Source organism: Dipodomys spectabilis, unplaced genomic scaffold (genome assembly GCF_019054845.1).
Source record: "Dipodomys spectabilis isolate Male_0828 unplaced genomic scaffold, ASM1905484v1 ptg000006l, whole genome shotgun sequence".
Taxonomy (NCBI): Eukaryota; Metazoa; Chordata; class Mammalia; order Rodentia; family Heteromyidae; genus Dipodomys; species Dipodomys spectabilis.
In genome coordinates, this window is record NW_024870683.1 from 2,619,248 (window position 1) to 2,645,671 (window position 26,424).

A 26,424-nucleotide genomic window follows, 5' to 3' on the forward strand; every position below is an offset into this window, starting at 1 on the left:
TTTGAAAAGCATTAGGATCCCAAACCTATGTTGATACAGCTGAAAAGCCCCCAGAGTCAATTAGAACTCTAAAATCAGAGAATCATGTAAAATTGATTGGCCAAAATTACAATATTGGCATCACGCATGGTGGTACGTGCCTGTAATTCTAGCACTTGATGTAGAAGTGGGAAGACTGAGGATATATAGAGAGACTCTGTCTTAACAAAATAAAAAGCTACAGATGTAGCTAGTGGTAAAGCATTTTGCCTAACATATGCAAAGTTCTGGGTTTGATCCTCAGCACTGTAAAAACAAACAAACAAACAAATAATTAAAGGTATTGGAAGAAATAGAGAATAATTATTAATAGCAATGCAAAGTTTATGCTAGAGGAAAAGATCTCATTTATAATGGAAACAAAAAGGGTAATACCTGGGCACTGGTGGTTCATACCTATAATCCTAGTTACTGAGGATGACTGTTCAAAAGCCAACCTGGGCAAGAAAGTCTGTGAGACCCTTACTTCCAAATAAACATAAAAAACCAAAACCAAAACCAAAACAACCCCCCCCCCCAAAAAAAAAACCCAAAGTGGAAGTATGGTAGAGCAGTAGTAGCGTTGAGCATAAAAATACCAGGGGCAGCATGCAGGATCTGTGTTGAAGCCAGGGACCAACACACATTAAACAGTATAATCATAAAGGAGAAAGCCTGAACAAAAAATATGAAGATTTGATTAATTCCTAACATTTAAAAAGAAATACAAAGAAGATTGGGACATTTTTTCAGATAGAAAAATTTAATGCTATAAGGGTGTCAATCCTCTTAATTTAGCCTAAATTTTTATGGGATTTCAAAAATACAAGTTTCTTTTGTAAAATCTAAACAAGTTAATTCCAAATTTTAATAGAAAACTATAAGCAAAGATTCCTCAAAATTTCTGGGGAAAAGAAAGAAGTAAAGAACATTCATCTATGTAATATTGAAGACATCATAAATTTAAAATAAATAAAGCAACATAGTACTGATTCCAGGAACAAAGACCAGAAGTAAAATTAATTAATAATAAAACAAATATAATAAAAATGCTATTTCTCTAGGGAAGCACCAATTTCCTAATAAAAATAAAATAGTGTCTCTATTTCTTCCTTTCCAGCAATATAAAGTCCAGATTAAGCAAAAATTTTTAACATCAATAAAGCAGCACAAACTTGAAAAAAATTGACTTGTATAATTCTGAAGGCCTTTAAAAAATATGTTTTATAAAGTGATTTGAAACAAGAAAGGAATTTATGAATTTTACTCTTAAAAATTCAGGTAAACTGGGTGCTAGTGACTCATACCTGTAATCCTAGCTAGACAGGAGGCTGAGATTTGAAGATCACAGTTCAAAGCCAGCCTGGGAAAAGTTCCCATAAGACTCTTATCTCCAATTAATCACTCAAAATGCAGGAAGTGGAGGTGCAGCTCAAAGTGCTAGAATACTAGAGAGCTCATGGACAGTGGCCAGGCTCTGAGTTCAAGCCTGATAACCAACAAAATCAATCAATCAATCAATCAGTAAATTAATTCAGGTAAATGCATGAAAATTTTCAAGTCAAAACAAACTGGAAGTCAGAAAGTACATACTTGTAATTCATACTTGCAACTCATACTAGAAAAGGCTAATTACCTTAAATAGCTCTCAAGAAATGCTGATTTGCATAACAGAAACACAAAAGGCTATTTATCATCCTCACTCATTAGAAGAGAAACACAAAGTACAACCACAGTAAGATGCCACTTTGAACTAATATACTGGGAGGAAGGAAAAAGTTTAAAAAGGAACCATGCTAATTAAAGTGTGGGGATTTATTTAAATGGAAAGAAAAATAGATTAAACCTTAATGGGTAGTTATTTGGCATAGTTACCATATTATTTACTTGACTCAAACATTTTATTCCTAAAATATATATACTACAGATTCATATTTGAGAAATAACATACTGGGAGAAAATCTAAACACTTATCAACAAGGTTTCTCCAAGTAATTACAATGTTCTGTTAAGAATCTCAGGCCATTTTTACATTTACAAATATAGGAAGATCTCTGAAAGTGTGTCACAGAATGATGTGTCTAGACAAGACACATGCGTCTGGGCGGGGTCTATCGTATGTGTGAACATATATGCATTTCCAAACCCCACCTGCTCAGCTGTAAGTAGATTATTTCTGTGTGGAAAAATAAGAAACTGAGAAAAGATAAGAAATGGGGAAAAGATAAGAAAGGGGAAAGACCAAAGAGAGGATAACAATGTTTGACAAGAAATATACTCATTACCTTACTCATGTAAATGTAACCCCTCTGTATAGCATCTTTACAATAAAATATTTTTTTAAAAAAGATAAGAAATGGCTAGCAGAGTTTGATTCTGGGGAAGAATGGGGAATGCAAACAAATGAATTTTACTGTTCACCAATCACATAGTTTGCTTTATTTCCTATGTATATGAATTAATATGCAAAAGTAGTGACAATTATTCTCTTTTCAGGTCATCTTGCAATTCCAGTATCCTCAGTGATTTGGGACATTATGGAATGCCTACTTTATTTTGATGTAACTCACCTTGATTCATATTCTTTGAATGAATGTGTCTCATCCAACTCTCTATGTCTGCTAATTAAATGAACAGTTCTTTAAAATCTTAAATTCTATTCTGAAACTGTTATCAATAATAAAGAGAAGTAGAGTATATGTCCTAGGGAATTTATTGGCATAACCAATATATGAGAAGACCTTCAAATATACCTATGTAGATATATATATATGTATATATATATAGGATATCTATATATACTATATATAGATAGATACTGAATAAATATCCAATATATAGATATCTAATATATATATATATAAATGTATACAAATATATACAAATGCATATATATATCTATATAATATATATTAAATAATAAATACATATATTACCATTGGAAAATATTTTGAAGAATAGCAATGGTTCCGAAACTACAAGTCAAGAAGACCAACTAACAGACTTTTATAGTTACTTTGTACAAGCTAAATTCAATTAAACTTGATTTAAAGCCAAAAAAGCCTTCCGGTGTAAAATGAAAGCTAATTAAAAAATAAACAGGCAAAAAAGCAGATACTCTCACCACAACAGGGAATTTTTAAAAGAAAAAGGAGCCCTACATTCACATGTAACACAGAACTATTATGGGATTTACGATTCAATAAGCATTTAAGTTAATGTAGTTCCAGCCAAAAGGGTTTTAAACTCCACAATAGTTAACTAAGGGAGGTAACCTTCCCTCTGGAGTTATTTTAAGCAAAAGACAGTTGGTATCTAGGATGGAGTTGGACTTAATGACTTCTCAAACTTCCTTCCAGTTTTATCACTTCTTTTGGGAGGAAAAAGAACAGCTCTCCAAATTTGGGAGAAGAAAGAACACTCAATATTTTCAAGATAAATCACACAGCCTTTCTCTGGGGTAGCACCCTCATCTATAAAGAGAACTAGGTCATGCAGGCTTGAGCAATGGTTTTCCCAAAGTAGACGCATCTCTTAAGGAAAAACCTACCATTTACATAAATCTATAAAAATACTTCCAATTACTTCTAAAAACTCAGTATTTAGTCAGGACACACTGGGTGCAAAGGTATGACTCATATTCCTCAAGCTGTTCTTGATAAAATAAAATTTTGCATGTAGGTTTTGTTTTGTGAAATTGAATACATTGTGATTAAGGTCTTTTAATATATAAGGAATATAAGTGAGACACAAATTAAGTACCCTCCCACAATCTTCTTTGTTACTATAAATTTGTGTATTCAGAATACTTGCCTGCATTTTAAAAGTCCAGTGATAAAATGTTCAGAATGGAACTAAAACTATTCATAATGATTATGGTTAAAAACAATGTTTCCATTTCCATGTATTTAAAATGCTGAAGCAATTTGGAAAAGGAATAATTGTGTGTGTGTGTGTTAATAGGGTTTGAACTCAGGGCCTGGTCATTTTCCTTAAGGCTGTTTGTTGTTTTACCACTTGAGTCGCATCTCCACTTCTGGCTTTTTTTTCTGGTGAATTGGAGATTAGAGACTCAAGGAACTGTCTTACTTGGCCTGGCTTCAAGCTGCCATGCTCAGATCTCAGCATTCTGAGAAGCTAGGATTATAGACATAAGCTACGCAGCGTCTGGTAGCAATGATTTTTTTAAATTAAATAAATAAACCACTATGCCAAAACCCTAACCTGGTCTCTAGTTTTTGCTTAAAAAAGAAAACAAATTATGCTTTAATTTTTTTTCTTATTACCACCCTGATTCATAATACTAACTGATGTTTTCCCCCTCTCTTTAAGGAGAAAGTTGTGCCAATTGATCTAGCTTCATCCCCCATATCTTTATCTCCCTCCTTTTCCTTCCCTTTCTGCTTTTAGAATTCCCTACCACCTTAACAGATAATCTTATAACAAACGTGCCACCATTTTAGCTGCTGGTGCCACATCTTCTGTCCTCCTGTCTTTCATGGATCAATTTTAGTTCCACGCATCCTTTCACTGTTCCTCAGAATCACTGGGAATACTTGTGGAAAAAGACAAGCTCCTCTCTTTATCAAATGCCAGAGCTAGAGTGAGCAAATTATTGTGAAGGGCATGTCTTAAACCCAAAATTATTGTCTCAAGATCCTGGAAGCTAAGTGTCCAAAATCAAGGTGTTGTTAAGATTCGTTCCCTCAAAGGCTAAAGGAAAGAACGTGCTCTGTATGAGTCAAAGATTGGAGGTTTGCAGCAGTTGAGCAGTTGCTGGTGGGACTTGACTCGTAGATTATCTGCCTTCATCTTCACGTGGTCTTCTGACTCTAAATGTGTCCAAATATTTATAAACTCATCATTTATAGTATAACAAAGCCTGCTCGCTCCATTATGACCTTTGCTTAAGAAACTAACTGGGCAGTGGCTATTTTTAAGTGTGATCACACTGGAATATTGGGGTTAGAACTAAAATATATGAACTGTAAGGAAGGGCCAGTGTTCAACCCCACTTGGAAATCTCACCCTGCAGTTCTGAGATAGGAACCCATGCACCACAATTTAACAAATATCTGTGAAAATTGTGATGCAGCTGAGTAGGAAAAACACAAAACAAAACTGTAAACAGAAAGTCATCTATTAATTTTTAGAACAGAAATTCTTTCTTCCCTGTGGTGACTGAAATACTTTTCCTCCTAACATTTTCCACGAAGGATTTACATTAATATTTTATCTCTATTCACATATATTGTTTGGAAAAACAAGAATTAAAAAAACTGAAGAGGATCTTTCATTGAAAAAACTTTGCTTATTGTCTGCTTCTGTGATTTAATAATATTTTAATGTATATAATTTGGGCAAATCACCTAAACTTCATATTGACTTCTATTTCTCAAAGGTAAAATCTACTTGACCAGAAAGAACAAGGAGACTATGCCTGGCACCAAGTATGTGCTCAATAAATGCTACCATTCTTGGTGAATCTACACTAATAAACACACCTTAGACTAATATCTTCTATCCAAAATTCCAATGAACAAATGGAGTGAAAAAATAAAAAGATTGTTCTTGGCTATTTTTACTGTACCAAATAAAAATGCTGATTGTATGAATAATGTATACAATATAAAGTAAGGATTTTGCTTTGCATAATGCCATGGCTTTTTATATACATTAGAACTTAGATCCTCGTAGTTGCTCAATGAGTAGTTAAACACTAAATGAATCTACAGATTACTAGACAGGAAAGTAGCAAAAAATAACTTTATTGCCCGAATTATAACAAAACCTGTAGCCTTCCACCTAAAATGATAGATAATACATTTTATATAATAACGTAGGGTTAAACATTTGACATCAAACATTCTCATAAAAATTTACATAGTAACAGCTACTCAGGAGGCTGAGATTTGAGGATCCCAGTTCAAAGCCAGCCCAGGCAGGAAAGTCCATGTGACTCTTTAATTTATCACCAAAAGGCTAGAAGTACATGTGTGGCTCAAGTGGTAAAGTACTAGCCTTGAGCAGAAAAGATAAGGCACAATAGCCAGGCCCTGAATTCAAGGCCCAGTACAGAGGCGCGCACACACACACACACACACACACACACACACACACACACACGCACGCACACACACACGCACGCACACACGCACGCACGCACACACACACACACACACAAATATATCATAGAATTTCAATATGTTTAGATGCCACATGTATTTAACCATTTATGAGTGGGGAACTTGTTTATTTCTAATGTATACTTTTCTAAGAAATGTTACATAATTTTTCTTGTGATAAATTCTATGGAATATGCAGAGTCTAAAGTTCTCCTAGGTTGGGCAATATAAGGTGGAGTCCACTCACTAAAGTATAATATAATGATTACAAATAGAATGCAATGACATTGAAGTATAAAGTAATATCAGCATTACAAAGAGCATTATTTTGGGGCTTTCTCTTTAATGGAGTGATAGATAGTGAGCTAGGTGAGTGGTGAGCCTGGAATGAAATTTGGGATGAAACTGAATATCCATCATTGATGAATTATGGTAAGTATTGCTTTTCCAAAAGTTTTCAGAAAGAATGAAGAGACTCAGAGGAAACACAGACCATAGAAATTTAGACTACAGCAAAATGATCAACAACCAGATCCAAGGAAAATTCCTTTTTATGAAAAGTATTAGCGAGAGCAGTGGAATAAATAATAGATCTGTCTGTACCACTTACTATGCACTTTCTGAAAACTAAAAGAACTAATCCTTTCGGTTCCAGGGTACTTGCTATAAAACTAGTTCATGGAGATTTACTAGACATTTTTAAAAAGCAAATAGAAAGGGATATTATGGTCACTATGTTTGTGAAACTATGGGGCTATGCAAACACCTGTAAAGAGTATTCCCCTGTAAAGAGTATTCCTGGGGCTCATCAACACTTTTACCACTGTATTACACATTTTGAGTTTTCCAAAAGGGTCACAGAATATATATAGCCTTTCTAAAATTTATTTGACACTGAGCAGTTTACTCATGAAATGTCACAGAGGGTTAGTGTTGCATGGGATATGCTTTAATATTGGCTTTCTGGAGACTCAAAAATCAGGTCACAATGTCACCACAGCAACTATTTTTCACTTACCTATATTTTTCCTGGACACTATTTATATCTAAATCTGAATCTATATCTATGTTTACCTTACTCTGGAGTCTAAAGGGGTGACACTGTTCAAAAGGAAATGCACTCATTACCTGTCTTATGTAACTGTAACCTCTCTGTGAATCACCTTTGCCATAAAATACTTCTTCTGTGTGTGTGTGTGTGTGTGTGTGTGTGTGTGTGTGTGTGTGTGCATGTGCACACACACGCACAATTATCAGGAACAGGCATTCATCCTCTTCAATGAAAATAAAAAAAAATTACCTTCACTTATATCTTGCTGCAGTGAGCAGAGGCTAGCAGTCAAGTAGGTCCTTCTTGGGAAGGGAGTATTGAGCACCGTAAGCAGTCTGAGAAAACTGCAATCCAATGCAATGGGCATTCTAACCATAGCTGGTGCTGGGGTAAAGGCCAGTTGCTTCAGGAGGCCAGGCCTTGCTCCAGTCATAACCATCTGGCCAGCACCAGCACATGAACACCCCATTTTAGCCTTGACAAACCTTGCTGACCGCCAAATAACCTTTCCAGCAACTACGCCAGAAGGCCCTTACCTGTGGCTGTTCTTGATCTTGTCATAGCAGTCTTCATTTGGGCCAGAAAGAGGAAAATCATTTTCCCAAGTGACTCTGCATAACGCTTGTGTTTGACAGGAATGAAGCATCCATGTAAAGCTCATGATTAGTCCTCATGCAAGGCTTATGATTGGTGGAACTGGAAGCTGTGCAATGATTGGTAAAGTTACAATCTGTGCACTACCGTGTCATATACTTCTTTTATCTGTCCAAGCATTGTATTTTATAGTCTTTTGGGGTTAATCTGGGAGTTTTCTCTCCTACAGTCTACATTCCTCTTCCCCAGTATTAGCATATTAGGCCCTAATAAAAATCTTCTCTCAAGGTAGTCACTTTGCCTACTTGTGGATTTTTTTTGTTTGTTTGTTTGCTGAGGGTTTTTATTTTCTTTATTTTTTTTGTCCCTACTGAGTTTGGACTCAGGACTTCACACTTGTTTCCGTAAGACAAACCTTATCACTTCCTTCCTTTATTCTAAGTCCAAGCTCAGTAAACAAGAGCAGTTTGAAGTGCTAATTTTTCAGGTACCTTCATTTTTCAATAAACTCGAGAGGACAGTCATGTTCACAATGCTGTGCTTTTCTTCATAAATAAAGGGATAGGAATTTAGCTTAATTATTCATATCTTGTGAATTTGACAACTTCAAATTAGGATTATTTCACTGTATAACCTCTAGCTACAATTATAATTAAATATTTGACCCAAAAATCTAAAAATATAATGGTGAAGTGTGGTGGCCACACACAAAGAACTTAAAGAGATATTCCTTATTTATTAGCAAATTTCCGTGGACATCATTTCCAGGAGGGATTTAAGTTCTATACATGAAATGATGTCCAAAGCCGGCACAAAAATGCCTTTTCTTATGCTAAATATATCATTGTAAGTAGTGCTCAGCACTGATACAACGTTCCTTATTTGAGAAATGTCTCGGTTTACAGTTCACATTTTCCTGACTCATGGAGAAGTTAAAGGGTGTCTGTTCAGGGAGAATAAACATGACCTAGTTATTAAACTTAACTACATAATTTCTTATCTCTAGTCTTCTATGATTACAAAAATTCTCTCTGTAAAACAAACTTGAATTCTATGCTTAACCAGTAAAATATTTCCCTAATATAAAACAATATTAGCTCCTGAAATTATATGTCATAAAACTTTGTTCTGAGAAATGTTAAGAGAAAAGAACAATATTTGTGTTTACAATCTGAAGCATTAATATTAGGAAGGATGTCAGGTAATGTTTTCTAAAGATTTTTTGCAAGGCATCATTGATTTACTAGCTTAAATATTTTACTGAAATGCCATATAAGTTACCTCTGATGGACTCCAGGAACAAATTATTCTTTTCTGGCCACACTGTTCTTGCTCAAACCTAGATATTTCTGAACATTTGGATAGACTTTGTGGTTTTTTTTATGTTGTTTTTTTTTTTTTTTTGGTCGGTCCTGGGGCTTGAACTCTGGGCCTGGGCGCTATCCCTGTGCTCTTCAGCTCAAGGCACACGCTCTACCACTTGAGCTACAGCGCCACTTCCGATTTTCTAGTTGTTTATTGGAGATAAGAGTCTCATGGACTTTCCTGCCCTGGCTGGCTTTGAACCGGGATCCTCTGATCTCAGCCTCCTGAGTAGGTAGGATTACAGGTGTGAGCCACTGGTACCCCGTGACTTTGTGTTTTTTGAGATTCCAAGGATCAGATTTCATTTTAGCACACAGTTATTAAGTATATACATTTTTCATACTTTTTAATGTACAAATAATGTTTCTCCTGCTTCTGTATATTTACTGCTAAATGTATGAGACAACTTAAGAAGTTACACAAGAGCCAATTAAACGTTTAATTGTCTTATCTGGTCTAAGTCCTGTAGAATGGAACTTATATCTTATCTGCCATTACTGCTAGCACTCAGTGATATTTTTTCTAGGTAAAGTGTGTTTTTTTAATATGAACCCTATGTAACTTAATTGCTTTTCAATGTAAAAGTACTCTTAGGTTGTCCCTGAAATCCATGTAGTGCACAGTCTAATTTCCTATCATGTTGAATAATCAAGGCCTGTTGAGAAGATGAAACCTATTTAATACCATTTAGAGGGTTTTTTTTTGCTGGTAGCTTTAGCGTTGTTTGTTTGTTTATTTATTGTGAAAATACTGTACAGAGGGGTTACAATTACATGGGCACGGTAATGAGTGCATTTCTTATCAAACATTGCTGCCTCCTCCTTTGTTTCCCCTTTCCATCCCTTCCCATCTCTGCCCGCCCCCCCCCCCCCCACCAAAGTTGTAAAGTTCATTTTTGACATAACATCTTGTACATCTCATTGTTGCAATGGGTCCACCTGTATCCCTATTTAAACAATTTGTTTTTGCCCTTCCCCTCCACAAATTATACCAACACCAAATACAGTGAAAACAGGGGTTATACCGTGGGGGAGGGACATACAAAGCAACATAGAAATCATCTTATAAATATGTTAGAAACAATAGCAAGAAAGAAAAAACATTTGAGTCCTTATTTGGGGGTTCATTTTGCTTAATGTTAACTTATCTGACCGTGTCTACTTGTCTCAGACATATACTAGTTATTGCAAATAAGGGAAACCATGGGACCTATCTTTCTTTAGGCCTGGTTTAATTCACTTAATATAATTTTTTCCAAGTCTTTTCATTTCCTAACAAATGGGGCAACATCATTCTTTCTGATGGAGGCATAGAATTCCATTGTGTATATATACCACATTTTCTTGATCCATTCATCTACCAAGGGGCATCTGGATTGGTTCCATATCTTAGCTATGGTAAATAATGCTGCAATAAACATAGTTGTTCTGGTAGCTTTAGTATGTATGGTCTTGTTTGTGATCATTTGGGTAAATGCCCAAAAGTGGGATTGTTGGGTCATAGGGGAGCTCTATGTGGAGTCTTTTGAGGAACCGCCATACTATTTTCCAAAGCGATTGAACAAGTTTACACTCCCACTAACAATGCAGTAAGGTTCCCTTCTGTCCACATCCCCTCCAGCATCTGTTGTTATTAGAGTTCTTCATTATAGCCATTCTAACTGGGGTGAGGTGCTATCTCAATGTTGTTTTGATTTGCATTTCTTTTATGGCCAGGGAGGTTGAGCATTTTTTTATGTGTCTATTGGCCATTCTTATTTCCTCTTCAGAGAAGTTTCTCTTTAAGTCTTTAGCCCACTTATTTATTGAGCAGTTGTTTCTTTGAGGATTTGTTGTAGGGGGATTTAATTTTTTGAGTTCCAGGTATATTTTAGATATGAGACCCTTGTCTATTGTATGGCTAGTGAAGATCTTCTCTCAATCTGTGGGCTTTATGTCCTTTAACATGCAGAAGCTCTGCAACTTTATGCAATCCCATTTGTCCAACCTTTCTATGATTTGTTGTGTTTCTGAGTCTCTATTAAGAAAATTTGGGCCTGTGCCAAGGAGACCTAGGGTTTCTCCTATTCCATCCTGTAATGTTTTCAGAGTGTCTGCTTTGACTCCGAGGTCTTTGATCCTTTGGAGTTGATTCTGGTGCAGGGTAATATATAAGGATCTAGCTTTAGTTTTCTACAAGTAGTTAACCAATTTTGCCAGCACCATTTACTGAAGAGGCTGTCTTTCTTTATTCTATTTTTTTAGCTCCCTTATCGAAAATTAGATGGCTATAGATTGGTGGGTTCATTTTTGGGTTTTCAATTCTATTCCATTGGTCCTGAGGTCTGTTCTTGTGCCAGTACCACGCTGTTTTGATTACTATGGCTTTGTAGTAGAGTTTGAAATTTGGTATTGAATTCCTCCAGCACTGTTCTTTCTGTTAAGGATCGGTTTTTGCTATTCGGGGTCTTTTATTGTTCTATATGAATTTTTGGATTGCCTCTTATTTCTTTGAAGAATGAGGTTGGAATATTGATAGGTATCGAGTTGAATTTGTAGACAGCCTTGGGAAGTATTGCCATTTTCACGATTTTGATCCTTCCATTTCAGGAGCATTGGAGGTTTTCCACTTTCAAGTTCCCATTTAGAGTTCTTAAAAATGCTAATTTCACAATTTTATCTGGTTTATATCAATTGGAATTGACCTATCAAGCTTTAACACTTTTTTCTGGTTTGTGAGTGTGGTGTGTGTGTGGTGAGTGTGTAAGTATGGTGAGTGTGTGTTTGAATGTGGTGTGTGTGTGAGTGTGGTGAGTAGTGAGTGTATGTGTGTGTGTGGTATGTGTGTTTGAGTGTGGTGTGTGTGTAAGTATGGAGAGTGTGTGGTGAGTATATGTGTGTGTGAGTGTGGTGAGTGCAAGTGGTGTGAGTGTGTTTGAATGTGGTGAGTGTGGTGGGAGAGTGTGGTGTTTGTGTTTGATTGTAGTGTGTCTATGTGGTGAGTGTGTATTGGTGTGGTGTGTGTACGTGTGTGTGAGTTTAGTGAGTGTTGTGAGTGTGTGTGTGTCATGAATGTGTGTGTATGGTGAGTCTGTGAGTGTGATATGTGTGTGTGTGTGTGTGTGTGTGTGTGTGTGTGTGTGTGTGTTGGCACTGGGGATTGAACTCAGGGCTTCATGTTCGTGCTTAGATTTTTCACTCAAAGTGGTTGCTCTACCACTTTAGCCATACCTCTACTTTTGGCTTTCTACTCATTAATTGGGGCTAAGAGTCTCCAAAGTTAGCTCTTGCTGGCTTTGAACCTTGACCCTCACCTTTCTTCCTCTTCAATAGCTAGAATTACAGATGTGAGCCACCAGCACCCAGGTATACACTTTCTTTTTTTGAGGACATACTTGACTTCATTTATTTGTTTGTTTGCTTATTTATTTATTATCTTTAAGGAAAGGCTTGATTTCTTATAATGAGAAAGTATTAATCATGGAAATAATACATAAATATAACTGACCAATCTGTTCATCTTCAGGAGAAAAAAAATCTCTCTTGTCTCTCACTTGCAGCATCTGATAACCAAAATATTTTTCTCCATCCTAAACTATTCTGTTTTAACTCCATCTGCATCCTGACTGGATTCTTCAGCTATGATAGGATCTACAGGTGCCCAAGAGAAAAGTCCAGAAACCAATTTTAGGATTTGCTGAATCAGAAGACATAAGCTTTTGCTGCTCTGCCTAAAAATAATTAGCAAAGCTTAATTCCAAAAATAGACTTTGTGTGTCTGCCAACGTTTTAAGAACTGAAGGAGTGTTTTTCTTTTTTAAATGAAACTTGGCTGTTCCATATGTCCTCAGGGAAGCAGGGAATGCTCCATGAATACCTGAGTAAGTAGATTGGAAATTCAAGGCCTGCTTTTTCAGGCTATGGAATTGTTACCAACAGAGTTGACTTTCCCAGCCCCTTTTACACCAGCACTGAGCAGGGTTCTCTGCTTTGTGGTTGCTTTATTTTTTTTTAAACCCAATGTCTGAATACTTACAGCTGTTTTAAGAACATCTCAGTTATACAGGAATACGTTTGCCAGTTTGTATTCTAAATGTAAAAGATTAAAAGAGGGAATCATAAAGGAAAATGATGGAAGGTATGATACTGATTGAGATGCATTGTCCTTATCACTTGATTCATAGATTTGTAACCACTTTGTACAACTACTAAATAATTAAAAAATAAAAACACATTTTCAGTTTTCAATTTTGGCTTAACAAGTCATTATAAGGCTTAGGACCAAAAATAATCGTCTTGAATTCCATCTGCTTCTCAAAGCAGCACTGGAGTTTGAACTGAGCCTCATGCTTAATAGGCAGGTGCTTTATCATTTGAGCCTTGCTGCTAGGTTTTCATTGTTTCCTTTATTTTTCAAATAGACGTGTCATGGAGAGAGACAGAGAGAAGTGTGTCACCAGTTTCTAAGGTTCTATTGTGGGTTTTTAAAAGTGTCTTCTTGATACCTTAGTTATTTACTCTGAATATGTTTTGGTATTATTGGTTTTAGTTTTAATGCATTAGAGATTTTCATAATCAAATATATTTCATACCATTTTTATATTAAATTTCTTGAAGATGTGATGCCTGTGATAGGCGCTCAAAAAATTCTATTTGACTTGTAAATATTCTTTCTTCCTCAGCCTGATTGATTCATCTTTTCCTGCACACATAAATCTTACGAACACCTCCCATACTTCCTGGCATTGGTGTCCCTCAGGACTTTCCATTCATACTGCATTAGGGCCTCTGGCTGTGTTGTTATGCTCTACTTATGGTGGTTATTTCTGAAGTGAAAATCAGAGACTAATATCAATTTTTTTCTTAAGAACAATTTTTCTTTCCTGACTTAGGAGTTTATATGAATGAAAGTCCTAAAAAATAAAATCACATTTAATGATCATTCAGTTTAATAAATAGCAAAACTTGGGGTCAACATTAAACTAGGTTGAAAAGACAAAACTTTCACTCTCTTTGAGGGACTTACTAGTTGAAGCATACACTGAATAAATGTTCTTTAGGGTAAGATTCCATCAGAAAAAGGTATAATGTTTCCATGTGTGTGGTAGACTGATGGAAGGATATATCATGGTACTTACTGGAAACATTTCGGGAACGAACAACCTTTTACAGGTTATTTTATGTTTATTTCAAGAGATAATAGATTCACTCTCCTAGGCTTATAATCATGGAAGGCAAGCTGTGAAACTATTCACCCAAGAAAATAAAAATTCCACCAATTTATCTCCTTAGCTTTAGGGTTGCAAGCACAAATAATTCAGAAGAACTTCCAATTAGCATACTCTAAAAACCATGTTAATGCAATCAGAAAGAAATCCTGAATGAATTTTCTTTATCCTCAGAGACAGAAGCAATCCGTGTTGTTGAAGGCATGAGTAATTTATGCTGACTTGTTTGTTAAACTTAGGGCCCAGTTATTTCAGTGTTTCTTCCATCTCTAATGGTTTTTGGTTCTTAGTGGTGACTGTGTTCTAATTAATTAGGCCATTGAATACAATTTTTCTATATTTTACTAGTCCTTAAACCTTAGATTTGTGAACCATCTAATAGAATAATTGGAAATGTTACTATTTCCTATTTGTGATTCCATCAGTATAATGTGATAATGTTTACTTATGAAAACTGCAGCATTAAAAATTTAAAAATAACCAATTGGTATTCATTATAATAGATGTTATTCACGAGCTTAGAGAGAAGACAATAAATATGGTTCATTATTATAACTAATAGCAAGCCCTATAGTTTTCAAAATTATTAAGATACTTTAAATGTCTAATCTGCACTTAATTTGACTGAATTGCAAGCTTCTGCACCTATGTAAAACTTGTGCCAATATGACAACCAATATGTATTGGTAGGAGTCTAAAAATGTCAAACCTATATTTATATTCTTGTTTTTACTGAACACTCGGGTACTTTGTGATATTCTAGGACACATATTTTTATAGACTTTTAAAAATGAGATTTCTATTCAGTTATTCACTACATCCAAATGGATAAAATCATATAACTGGGAGAAGAGTATCATCCCCTGACAGCCTATGGGAGAGCCATGGTAGGACTAAGAACTGACTGGTACCCAACAAAGGAGGCTGTCATTTACTCTCTAACTGAGAGTGATGAGGCTTTCCTCATGATGCATTTGATTGTATATCTCATGTGACTTGACTGAAAAATGGTGTAATTGCATCAACACTCTGAATTCCATGTTTTAAATTAATCTTTGTTATAAACCCACATTAAAAATTGCAGCACATATATGCAAAACTTAATATTTACTTATTAATTGTTATGTCTTCCTGTCATATATATTTTGAATTTTGGATTAACTAAAAAGCCATTAAAATAATAACTTACTAGCAATGAACTTGTTTTTCCTTTTGGGAAATAGAGATAGTGTTTTAAACATAAATTAGGAGAGTATTAAATGAGTAGGTACAAAGACAGCACCATCACAAACAAGATTATCACCATGCTTGCTAGTTCTGTGCTGAGTAATAAGCAAATCATTATTAGTTCCACTTACATCTTAGAAAGCTAAATCACCAAAAAGTTTCAATATATTGTTTAAGGTAGCACAGCAAACAAGGGTCAGATTTAGGATTTACATTTAAATTTGTCATATTCTAAAGCCTATACTCAAGTCACTGTTTGATTTGGCCTTCTATGCATTTCTTTATTGACATACCTGGGTTATCTCATTTTGTTCATGTAAACCTGAAACAGATTAGGAAAATAACTATAGGTCCTCTTTTATTCTGGGTCTCTTCAGACATACACATAGCTATGTACACAGAAACATACTTGCACATACTGAATAAAAGGTTTGTTTTAGTCAGGTAGAATTGTGTTTACATGTTAACTAAACCTAGTTTTAAAAATACAGCGGCATCAGGTTATAAGATAACATTTCAATTTGAAATAAATAACATTAAAAATTTAAACCCCTAATCTCACCAGCTTCCCATCCTGTATTTCAAAACTACATGTGGCTCGTGTTTACTAAATTGAGCATCACAGACACAGAAGTTTCATCACTGCAAAGCTATATTGTGCATCAATGAACTAGATGAGTTCTCTACTGTTCCTTCACCACAGAAGAGAGAGCACGTAATGGATTCTAATACACATGGACACATGCATGCAGAATTGTTCAAATCAAATATACAGGGAATTTAATTTCATTCTCTCATATATTTCCTTTAGGGTTCCTGTGATTCTAAGGCTGCATACAAGCTTTATCCCATACAATAACATATTTAATCAAAGCTTACTTATTATTTGCCCACTTCAACAGATTCTAATCTTGGTCACTCCAAAATGCATTAGGCCTTCAAAGCAGCACAAACATTAGTCATCCTCATTACTTGAAAGTTCCTAGAGAGTTCAATTTGTTGGAGAAGCTTCAATAAAGGAGGAATAGAGTATAGTTATTTGGGAACCCCTGTGTTTTTCTAGAGGAAATTTAACAAGCCAGAAGAGATGGCACTCTGATATATTGAGTCAATCTTCTGAAATAGTCTATGCAGCTGCAAAGATATGGAAAATGAAAAGCCAGAGTAATCAAACAATTCAGGAAAATAAACAGATAAGCACAAAAAATGAAATGAATCAGCATGCTTTACTTTTGCCTGGTTTTGTGAGGATCTAAATGGCAACCAGTCATAGAATTGTGACTTATTAAAACAAAAAAAGAACACATTTGTGCACGTATCTTGGTTCTGTCTCTTTTCTTTCTCTGTCTCTGTTCCTGTCTCTGTCTCTGTCCCCCCTGCCCTCTCTCTGTCTCTGTCTTTCTCTTTATATCTCCCCCACTTTTAATTCCTCCATCTCTCTCCTAAGCAGAGAGCATCTGTGTAATAAACATTATCTTTCTCTTCTTCTCTTCAATTAAGGTAGAATTATTACCTATCTCAGTTATAAGTAGTTATTTATTGATTACTCACAAATAAATATCTTTAGAAACTCTAGATACTGTAAATATCCATTATAGTTCTACATATATTATTAATATTTAATGTGTATTGGATTCATATACCTCTGCAAATGGCTCTTTAAAATGTGGTATCAACAAAATATGGTAAATTAAAAAAAAGAAACGGTTACCCTCTAACTTTCTTGATTTGAAATTATTAGCTCTATTGTAAGTATGTAGTATTCTTTAATTCAATTTTCAGTATTGATAGTTGAAAAGAATAAAGAAAGCTTTAGTTTCATGGATACATTTAAAATAAGTTTATGAGAAAGAGACAGTTTATGTTTGACATTATGTCAGAAAAATATGGGAAAACCGACAAAAAAGAAAAAAACATTTTGCTAACACAAACAGAAATTGAGGAACATTAGAGAGAAATCTATATTAAATTAGAGCTAGGGATGGATACTTTAAAAGTATGTCAGCATATTTATTAGTAACTTACACTCTTATTGAAGAAAAGAATCCTTCATATTTTGCCTTCATAAAATGAATTAAATAAAAATTACTGCTGGATCATGACATTCCTTTTGTCAGGATATCTACTCTTTTGACAGCTTACAATTGTTAAAGTCTTGCAGATATTCAAGGTCATCATTTCTGTTCATTTGTAAACATGTATTTCCAATGATGTTGTATCAATCTGCAGAAAGTCATGTCTCCACTTGAACATACACGAAAAGATTCTGCCATCACCCCAGAGACAATCTAGTTCCTGTCATATTGTCTGCATGAAAATATGAAGGTATTTCCTTAGCTCTGTCTGGTTCAGTTGCTCTTTCTCATAAACCTGAACTTACTAGTGTCTCTTCAGAGTTTCACTCTAGTCTAGCGTCACTGGGGAATACAAAGAAATTGATGTCAGATACTGATGTAGCTATTTTGCAAACAAGATTATCAGAAAATCTGCTGCTCACAACTGTCCAAATGCATGTGAAAACTCTTTTTTTTTGAAAGAAGATCCAATGGAATACATGCATTACACTCTATTTATTCTACTCAAAATAGAGTAGTACATATGCTCTACTCTATTTTGGCAAGCTGGTTGTATAGTAGAAAAGATATCAATGTCTTAAAATGGCGACATGTCAGTTTATTTTCCAAACCTTCTTGCAAAAGAAGCATATCCCCAAACTCTAATAACTGAAGTTTAAATGTGAATAGCAGGGGGAATTGCATGGCATACTCTGCACATCCTACTGTGTTTTCAGTGATATGGGGAAATTTAAATGCAAAGATCCTCTTATTGCTACAGTAGATGCATAATTTTCTTCACAGTTTCTTGGCTCCAAGCAGCAGGGAAATCCTAAGTGTGGCTCAATTTTCTGTGCCTCCATTACCATGAACAGGATGTTCGCAGATGAAGATTCTCTCACCAGTTAGTAGACAATTTTTAAGGGGTTGTATTAGTTTCTTTTCTTGTTGCTGCAACCAAAACATCTTACACAAACAACTTCAGAAAGGAAAGACATATTTGGACTCACAGTTTCTGAGCATTATTGCTTGTCCATAAGACTCGGACAGAATTCCATGGTGGCCAAACAAGCAAGCAAGCAAGCAAACAAACAAACAAAACATGTGGTTGAAGAGTTTCTTCCCTCAAGTAGGCCAGGAAGCAAAGAATAATAATACAGGAAGAAGTCATGGCAAGATATAACACCTCACCCAAGACTACTTCCTTCCACCAGGTCCTAATTAGATACTTTTAACCACCTGCCAACAATACTTTCCTATTATGAGTCCAACATAGCAATGATCTATTCATAAGGCCAGAATTCTCATGATCTAATCATCTCTGCAAATGCAATCATGGACTTGACAGCAGGTAAGTTTAAAAATATTCTAGGTACATCCTGATAATCCAATCAAGTAGACAATCAAGATTAATATCACAGTGATTTTATAGCTCCAGTATCAACTATTAAAGTTCTCTATGAGTAATTTCAGATTTCATACAAGAAAATAAAGCAGATGTCTCTTCCCTTTTTACCCCACAGCTTCAACATTTGTGCTTGAGGGATTGGAATATGACAGGAAAATATCCTGGGAATGCTTGCCATGTGAATTATTCTCGAAAACTATAGGTGGTTAAAATGACCATGCATGTTTCAAGAATCAATAATGATTAGAATTTGAGGTAACAATATACAAATAGTCACAAATCTTAAATGAATCCTTACTTGCACACATAAATTTAAACATTTGTAACTAAAGCCAAAAGCATTCATTGTGGTGCTTGAATTGTTTATTTTTCCATGTGGAAGGACAAGTGGATGTATTGCTTTTATGTACTGAGTGGTTGGTTCAGTTTAATTAAACAATGGGTGGGCCAGAAAACTAGACAATAAATTCAGTCTAAAAGAAATCATATTCATGTTGTGCATGTGTGTGTGAATTGAATTGGCAAAAGTGTCTAATCCACCACATTATTATAGCTATGACAGCACATAAAATACATAGAATGAGAACCCATCACAGAAATACTCTTCATAGTCACGGTATTGATTTCAATTATGATATCTTTCTTGCTAATATATTCTGCACAACTGTTGGCAGGCAGAGAAAGCAGGATTAAAGCAAACCAGAAGCCATACTTGCAGCAAATTAGGCATCATGTCCCCCCCCCCCCCCCCCCCACACACACACACACACAAAAGAGGGAAGAAACAAACACTGGGAGTTAGGAAATACATTCAGAGAGAAGTGCTCCATAGCAAGAAGTTTAACAACTCCCCGTAAAAAAATGAATACATTATCCATCTTTTTCTCTTTTGGCACTTGTACAGTTGACATTACCACTGCCAAATGGGAGCACTAAGCTGGCAAATGTGATAGCAAATCTTTAACTCAAGCAGCAGTATTTGGGGCAGGCAGTTAAAGTGCCAGGGTAGCAGAATGCATAAATGTCAACATTATTTTAGAATGATTTATTACATCCATAACAGTCAAAATAAATAAATGTGACCCCATCGTCTACAACTCATAGATAACTTTTCTAATTCAGAATCTGCGGATGACATTTTTTTCTATTAGAATGACATTTCAAATGTTTAAAAACAAAATGTAGGGTTGTGCCAGGGATTTTTCAAACTCTCATCATATTGTTTCAATGATTCTGGGAAGAAGGGTTATTTGTAAAGAACTATCAGAGAGCTAACTAAAACAATGGGGAGGAAGAGAATGCATGACAAAACTCAGTTATCTATCACTAAAGAAACAGAAACAGGAAGGGATGGGAAGGGGAAACAAAGGAGTTGAATCAGATTATTGTGTGTGTTTACAAGATAAACATACCTACCAATAGAATTTGAGAAGAAATTGCATAGCTATGTTAGTTAAAAATGCAAGTCAATGAACTATCTCTGCATAAATATTTAAATATTCAAGTTAAAAAAGAATTTATAGATACTACCGTATTACTTATTTGGGTTTTGATTTCTTTTTTTTTTTTAAATAAAATACAACAAGCCTTTCTCTAACAGTAATAGTCCTTAAAACTATGGCTCATTTATAATAATTATTGAGGTCACAAAACTTTGTAGCTTATTACTTTTAAACATTTGTCCTAATAAAAAAATTAGAAATTTCTCATAATATAAAATAAAAAAGATACAGCAGGTACCGGAGGCTCACCTCTAGCTACTCAGGAGGCTGAGGTCTGAGGATAGTGGTTCCAAGCCAGCCTGGGAAGGAAACCTTGAGACTCTTAGGTAACAATAAACTACTCAAAAGACCTGGAAGTGCCCAGGTGATGGTGGCTCATGCCTGTAATCCTAGTTACTCAGGAGCCTGAGATCTGAGAATCACAGTTTAAAGCCAGCCCGGGCAGGAACATTGGTGAGACTCTTATCTCCAATTAACCACCGGAAAACCAGAAGTGGTGCTGTGGCTCAAGTAATACAGAGCTAGCCTTGCGCTGAAGAGCTGAGGGACAAGACTCATGCCTAGAGTTCAAGCCCCACAATGACGACAAAAAAAAAAAAAATCCAAAAGTGATGCTGTGGCTCAAGTGGTAGAGGGTTTGCCTTTAGCAAAAGAAACTCAAGGACAGTGCCTAGGCTCAGAGCTCAAGCTCCAGCTCTGACAAAAAAAAAAAAAAAAAAAAGATAATTGGTGATAATTAGATGACAGTTTCAACTTCATTTATGTACATAGAATTTTTTGTGCACATACTCATTTTATGGCAACAGAGACACAAATGGTATAGAATTTATGTCGCTAAATTTATGAGTATATATGTGTATTATGTACTATAAATATTAGCAAATCTAATATATTAGAATCTAGCTATGTAATGCAATACATTTGTTATATACAGTAGATGTGTGAAAGGATTGAGTAGCATATTGTTTAAGCAGTTTTTGGGGGGAGAGTAGTGCTGATAATTGAATCTAGGTGCTCATACTTGCTAAGTGTGTACTCTACCACTAAGCTAAACTGATAGAACCCTATCTAGTTAAAAAATATAGAGTGAATTTATGAAAAAATTCTAGTAAAATTGCTTAGGTACTTTTCATTGAATTTAACCAACACCAAACATATATGCAATACCTAATTGTCTCTTTCTGTGGCAATATATTAAGAAATTTTGAAGGGAATTTGAGAAAAAAAAGACACTATCAAATTTTCAAAAATAAAGGAAATTGTTTTGATGTTTGAAAATATGTTTTAACATAACAACCTTGTTTTTACCCTTATGCATAGAATACTTCCTACATTTTTTTTTCTAAACGTGAACAAACACTGCCATTTGAAAAATCATTAGTCCACAGTCTTGGGACATATTTTTCTTGAAATATTGCCTTCATATTTCACATCTGCTAATATTAATTATTTTCCCAAAGTGTAGTCAACATTGTCTCTTCTATTTCTCCAATGTTTAAAGTAACCTTCATGTTCTGAGTCCTATAAAAGTTATTTGGAACTGGGCTTCAACAGCTCTCATCTGTAATTTTAGCAGGAACCTGTGGTCTGAGATCATGTTTCAAAGCCAGCCTAGGAAGGAAATTCCATGCGATTCATATCCAACTAACCACTAAAAAAGAAATAATTCTTAAAATGGTCTAAAGTATAGACTAAACATGAAGCCACATTTGGAAATAGCTAGAAATAATAGTCGATTTACAGCTATGCAGATCTAGTTTTGAAGTCAGGGCTATATTTTAGCTCTGCTGTGTGACATGCAGTTCCTAGATAAACTTAAAATTTTTGCCTCAAATTTCTAATTCAGCTTCTTTGGTAATGTAAGCATGGATAGAATCTATCAAAGCCAAATGAAGTACCTAATCTTACATATGTGCTTGTAAAGTGAATGAGGTCCTCTACTGAGTCATATCAATCAATACTCCTATTAACCATTCTCAGAGAACTCCCCGCATTCTAGTTAGAAATATTTATGGATTCCTCTACATTCCATATATTCTTGTAGGTATGGGTAAAGAAAAAGAAATTTGGAAAATAATCATTGTTTTCAAGAAACAATATTTAGAAGCACCAGTTGCTCTTTCCATATTTCCTTGTTCTTTTGGGTATTTGACACAGGACCTTTCTTCAGTAACACTCATTCATATTTAAATGTGATAGATATGCTTGCCTTATTCCCTATTTTAGATGTTCTTTTTAAAGGTTTCATACCTAGTAAGAATAATGACAAGTAAAATTTCATATCATTTCTGTCAAATTGTCAATATATTTATTTCTCTTCTTGGAGGCACTGTGAATACATATCCCTTAAATTATAATTTTCCTTCAGAATGCCTATCACATGGAGCTTTTGTCAAGATTATATTAAGGCTGCGGTTTGGCAAATCAGTTTAACTTCCTTCATAAAGCAACCAGCAAAACAAGCCTAGATATACAGTTTTTCTGGTGAATTCATATATTTATACCTTTCAAAGTTACTTTTATATGTTGTAAACTAGCATTGTAATGAGGTATATTTTATAGAATACTGGTTACCTTTATAAACAGTTACAAAGAGATATTCATGGATTAATGCATTATGAAATGCTATTTAATAAATTTCCCTCTTAGATATTCACAATGAAGATTAACTATTAAATGTTCTAAGTAATCACACAGGTTAGAAACTGTTTGACCTGTCTTTGACACATCACATAACCTCAATTTACTTGGCTATCAGTCCTTTAGTCTAGTACTGGTTTGTAGAACAAAATTAACAATTAAAATCATGTTTTTCTGCTGTCATAATAAGTAATTTCTTGAATACCAATATCACATAGTAGGAACTTTAAAAAATGAACAAAATGCTGCAAATGGTGTGTGTTTGTGTGTGTGTGTGTGTGTGTGTGTGTGTGTGTGAGATTTGGATTTATTCTGAAATATTTTAGGCTAGAGGTGTTACATATAGTTTAAGCAGAGTTGAACCTTTCACATTTCTCAATTCAATTAAATAAAAGATTGTTTATGCTAATTTATTCATTTGTTTTATTGGCTTAAGTTCATTTTTTATGTAGGTTAGTTTACATTATTTTTATTCCAAAGGAACCTAAATCTTAGAATAACAGATACTTCATAACCACTTGCAATTGGTTTCCAGGAAAATTGGGATGAAGATATCACTTGCAGACCTATACTTCTATTGAAAAATCAAAACAAAACAAAACAAAATAACAAAACAAAGAAAGAACACCCTCACCCCCAACAGAAAAACCTACAAACATAAATTCTAAATACAAATCTATTTACTTAACTGGAAGTGTGGGGGCTGTGTGAGGGTCAAATTGTCCTCCAAAAGGAGAGTAATATGTGGTTCTGAGTCCTATGAGAAATACATAGACCGTTTAAAACTCGCTCCTAATTAAAGGAGATACTGGAATTTTCCAATTATTACTCTGAATTTAAAATCCAATTATTACTCTGAATTTAAAAATATAGATAACATTAATTTACCTATTTCTGGGCAGAAGATGGAATTAGGATATGGAATTCTTCAGTAAGCCTTATTTCTACAACCTATGAATGAAGAAGATATTCAAATGAGGAAGATATCCAATAATGAAGATATACTTCAAGTTTCTGTAGAATAAAGAAGCAAAGAAGTGCTCTATCACCTCAATTTTATTTCACATTCATACATATTTTCAGTTCTTCAGTATTTCACAATGTGTGTTTGTTCCTTTCTTATTGAAGAGACCAAATCCATGTTTGTATTTACTTCAGAACAGGTAAATATTTTAGCTAAGGCACTTCTATTTCTGAATAATCCCACCTAACTTTATTTTGGAAAAATAGCCCCCAAAACATCCATCAGAACATTTTGTCTAAGCTAGATTTAGCTTAGTAAGTAAATATGTTGTGTGGTAGACAAGTGTATGCAAATGTATTAACTGAAATATGGTAGATTCAAGGGTGAACTCAAATTGTAATTCCTTAGAAAGGCAAAATCAAAGTTCAGCAAACTAAAATGCCAGAGGAGTATAAGCCAAATGGGTTGGGTGGGGTCACAGGGGAAAGGGGCAAACAAATGAAAAGAAGAAGAGGGGAAATATGCGAACAGATATCCATTGTGTATCCTACCAAATTAAGAAGAGAGGAGAGGGAAGGGATAGGGAGGTGAGGGATGTGTGACAATGTTGAAAGGGATGACATTGATCAAGTTACATTATATTCAGAAATGCTTTGTTAAATGGTAATTCCTTTGTATAACTAATTGAAGATAATAATTAAAAAATAAAAATATACATATGGGTTTGTTTAGTTTCAAAGTATGTTATGAACGGTATTCTAAAAGGAAAATCCTGGAGCATGAGCACTTTCACTTTAAGAATAAAAATGAAATTCACAGAACAAAGGAAGACTAAAATATAATCCTGAACATTTTTCTCATTTGATTAATTATTCAAGGGTAACATTTCTGTGGAAGAAATATTTCCTATCCAATAATTTTGAATTCAGTTCTACCATGATAAAAATTGTGGCAAGTGTGAGGAAGCACTGAATATGACTTTTTTAAATATTACTGTAACTTGATATAAGTGTAATTTAAATAGTGCATGAAAATAAATGGTGTTTTCAGGTATTATATGACATTGTTCCCATAAAATTCCAGTCTAAGTCATAAATCATAGCTTTTGAACCAAATATCTAGGTGCACTGATGCATTTCTAACAAATAACTCATTTTAACTGTAAAAATAAAAATAAATCATTGGCATGCAGGATTTTATAATTAGAGGCTCTAAGTTGCTCACCCTAAATTAAAATGTGAGCAAGGTAAGGGCAAAATGAAGACAAGCAGCATTACTGGGGGTTTATTTAAAACAAGTCACCTTTGGATCCAATCAAAATTAGGCCCTTGTTTGTTAGTCTGAAATGCAGGCAATTCCTATGATAATTGAGCCTATTTAATTTCATTTAATAAATATTTAGCTGACTCACAAGGTGCAGAAATCATTGAATAGAATGAGAGATGAGTGAACTCAATCTCTGCAGTTAAGCAGCTGAAAAAACTCTAGAAATGGAAATTGGTTAAACCTGCAAACAATTTTGTATTCTAGACAAGCTATGAATTTTCAAAATTAAGATATTCATAGATAATATACACCCAAACACAAAACAATATTTACTAGGTAGAGGTGAGCAAGGTAACACTCTGGGAGTAGCTGGATTATGGCCAAGTTGAAGAGAGGAATGAAGTTATCTGGTATTTGTGGGGAAGGGTAAGAGTTCTATTGTAGGATAGTATGATGCTCTGAAATCATCAGAAAAGTAGAGGAGAATAGGTAGCAAAACAGTCTTGCATTTTAACTTGAAGAACTTGGGCTCACTTAAGGAAAGAAGACACTGGATACAACCAAAGGATCTTAAGTGGAGGAGAGAGGGAATGTGTTTATGCTGCTATAAAAATATATCTGAGCCTGCATAATTAATGAAGGACAGAAATTTATTTTACTACTGTTCTGGAGTCTGGGACATCCAGATTAAGCTACCACAGATTTAGTTGTCATGCAGGAATTATGTTCTCCTTTCAAAATGGCATATCCTCCCAGAAGAGAGGAACATGACGGCCTCACGCGACAGATAAAGAGGTGAAAAAGTGAACAACACTTAGTGAAGCTTTTTGTTTAGTACTCAATTCCCTTCACATAGGGATTCCTATGCCCTTATCATTTGTTAAATGTCCCACATCTTAGTAGTTGCACATACATCCTTAAGTTTAAACACCTGAATGTTGGAGGTGACACATTCAAACCTAGCATACAAAGATATAGAAGGAAGACTGTGAAAAGGTTAATAA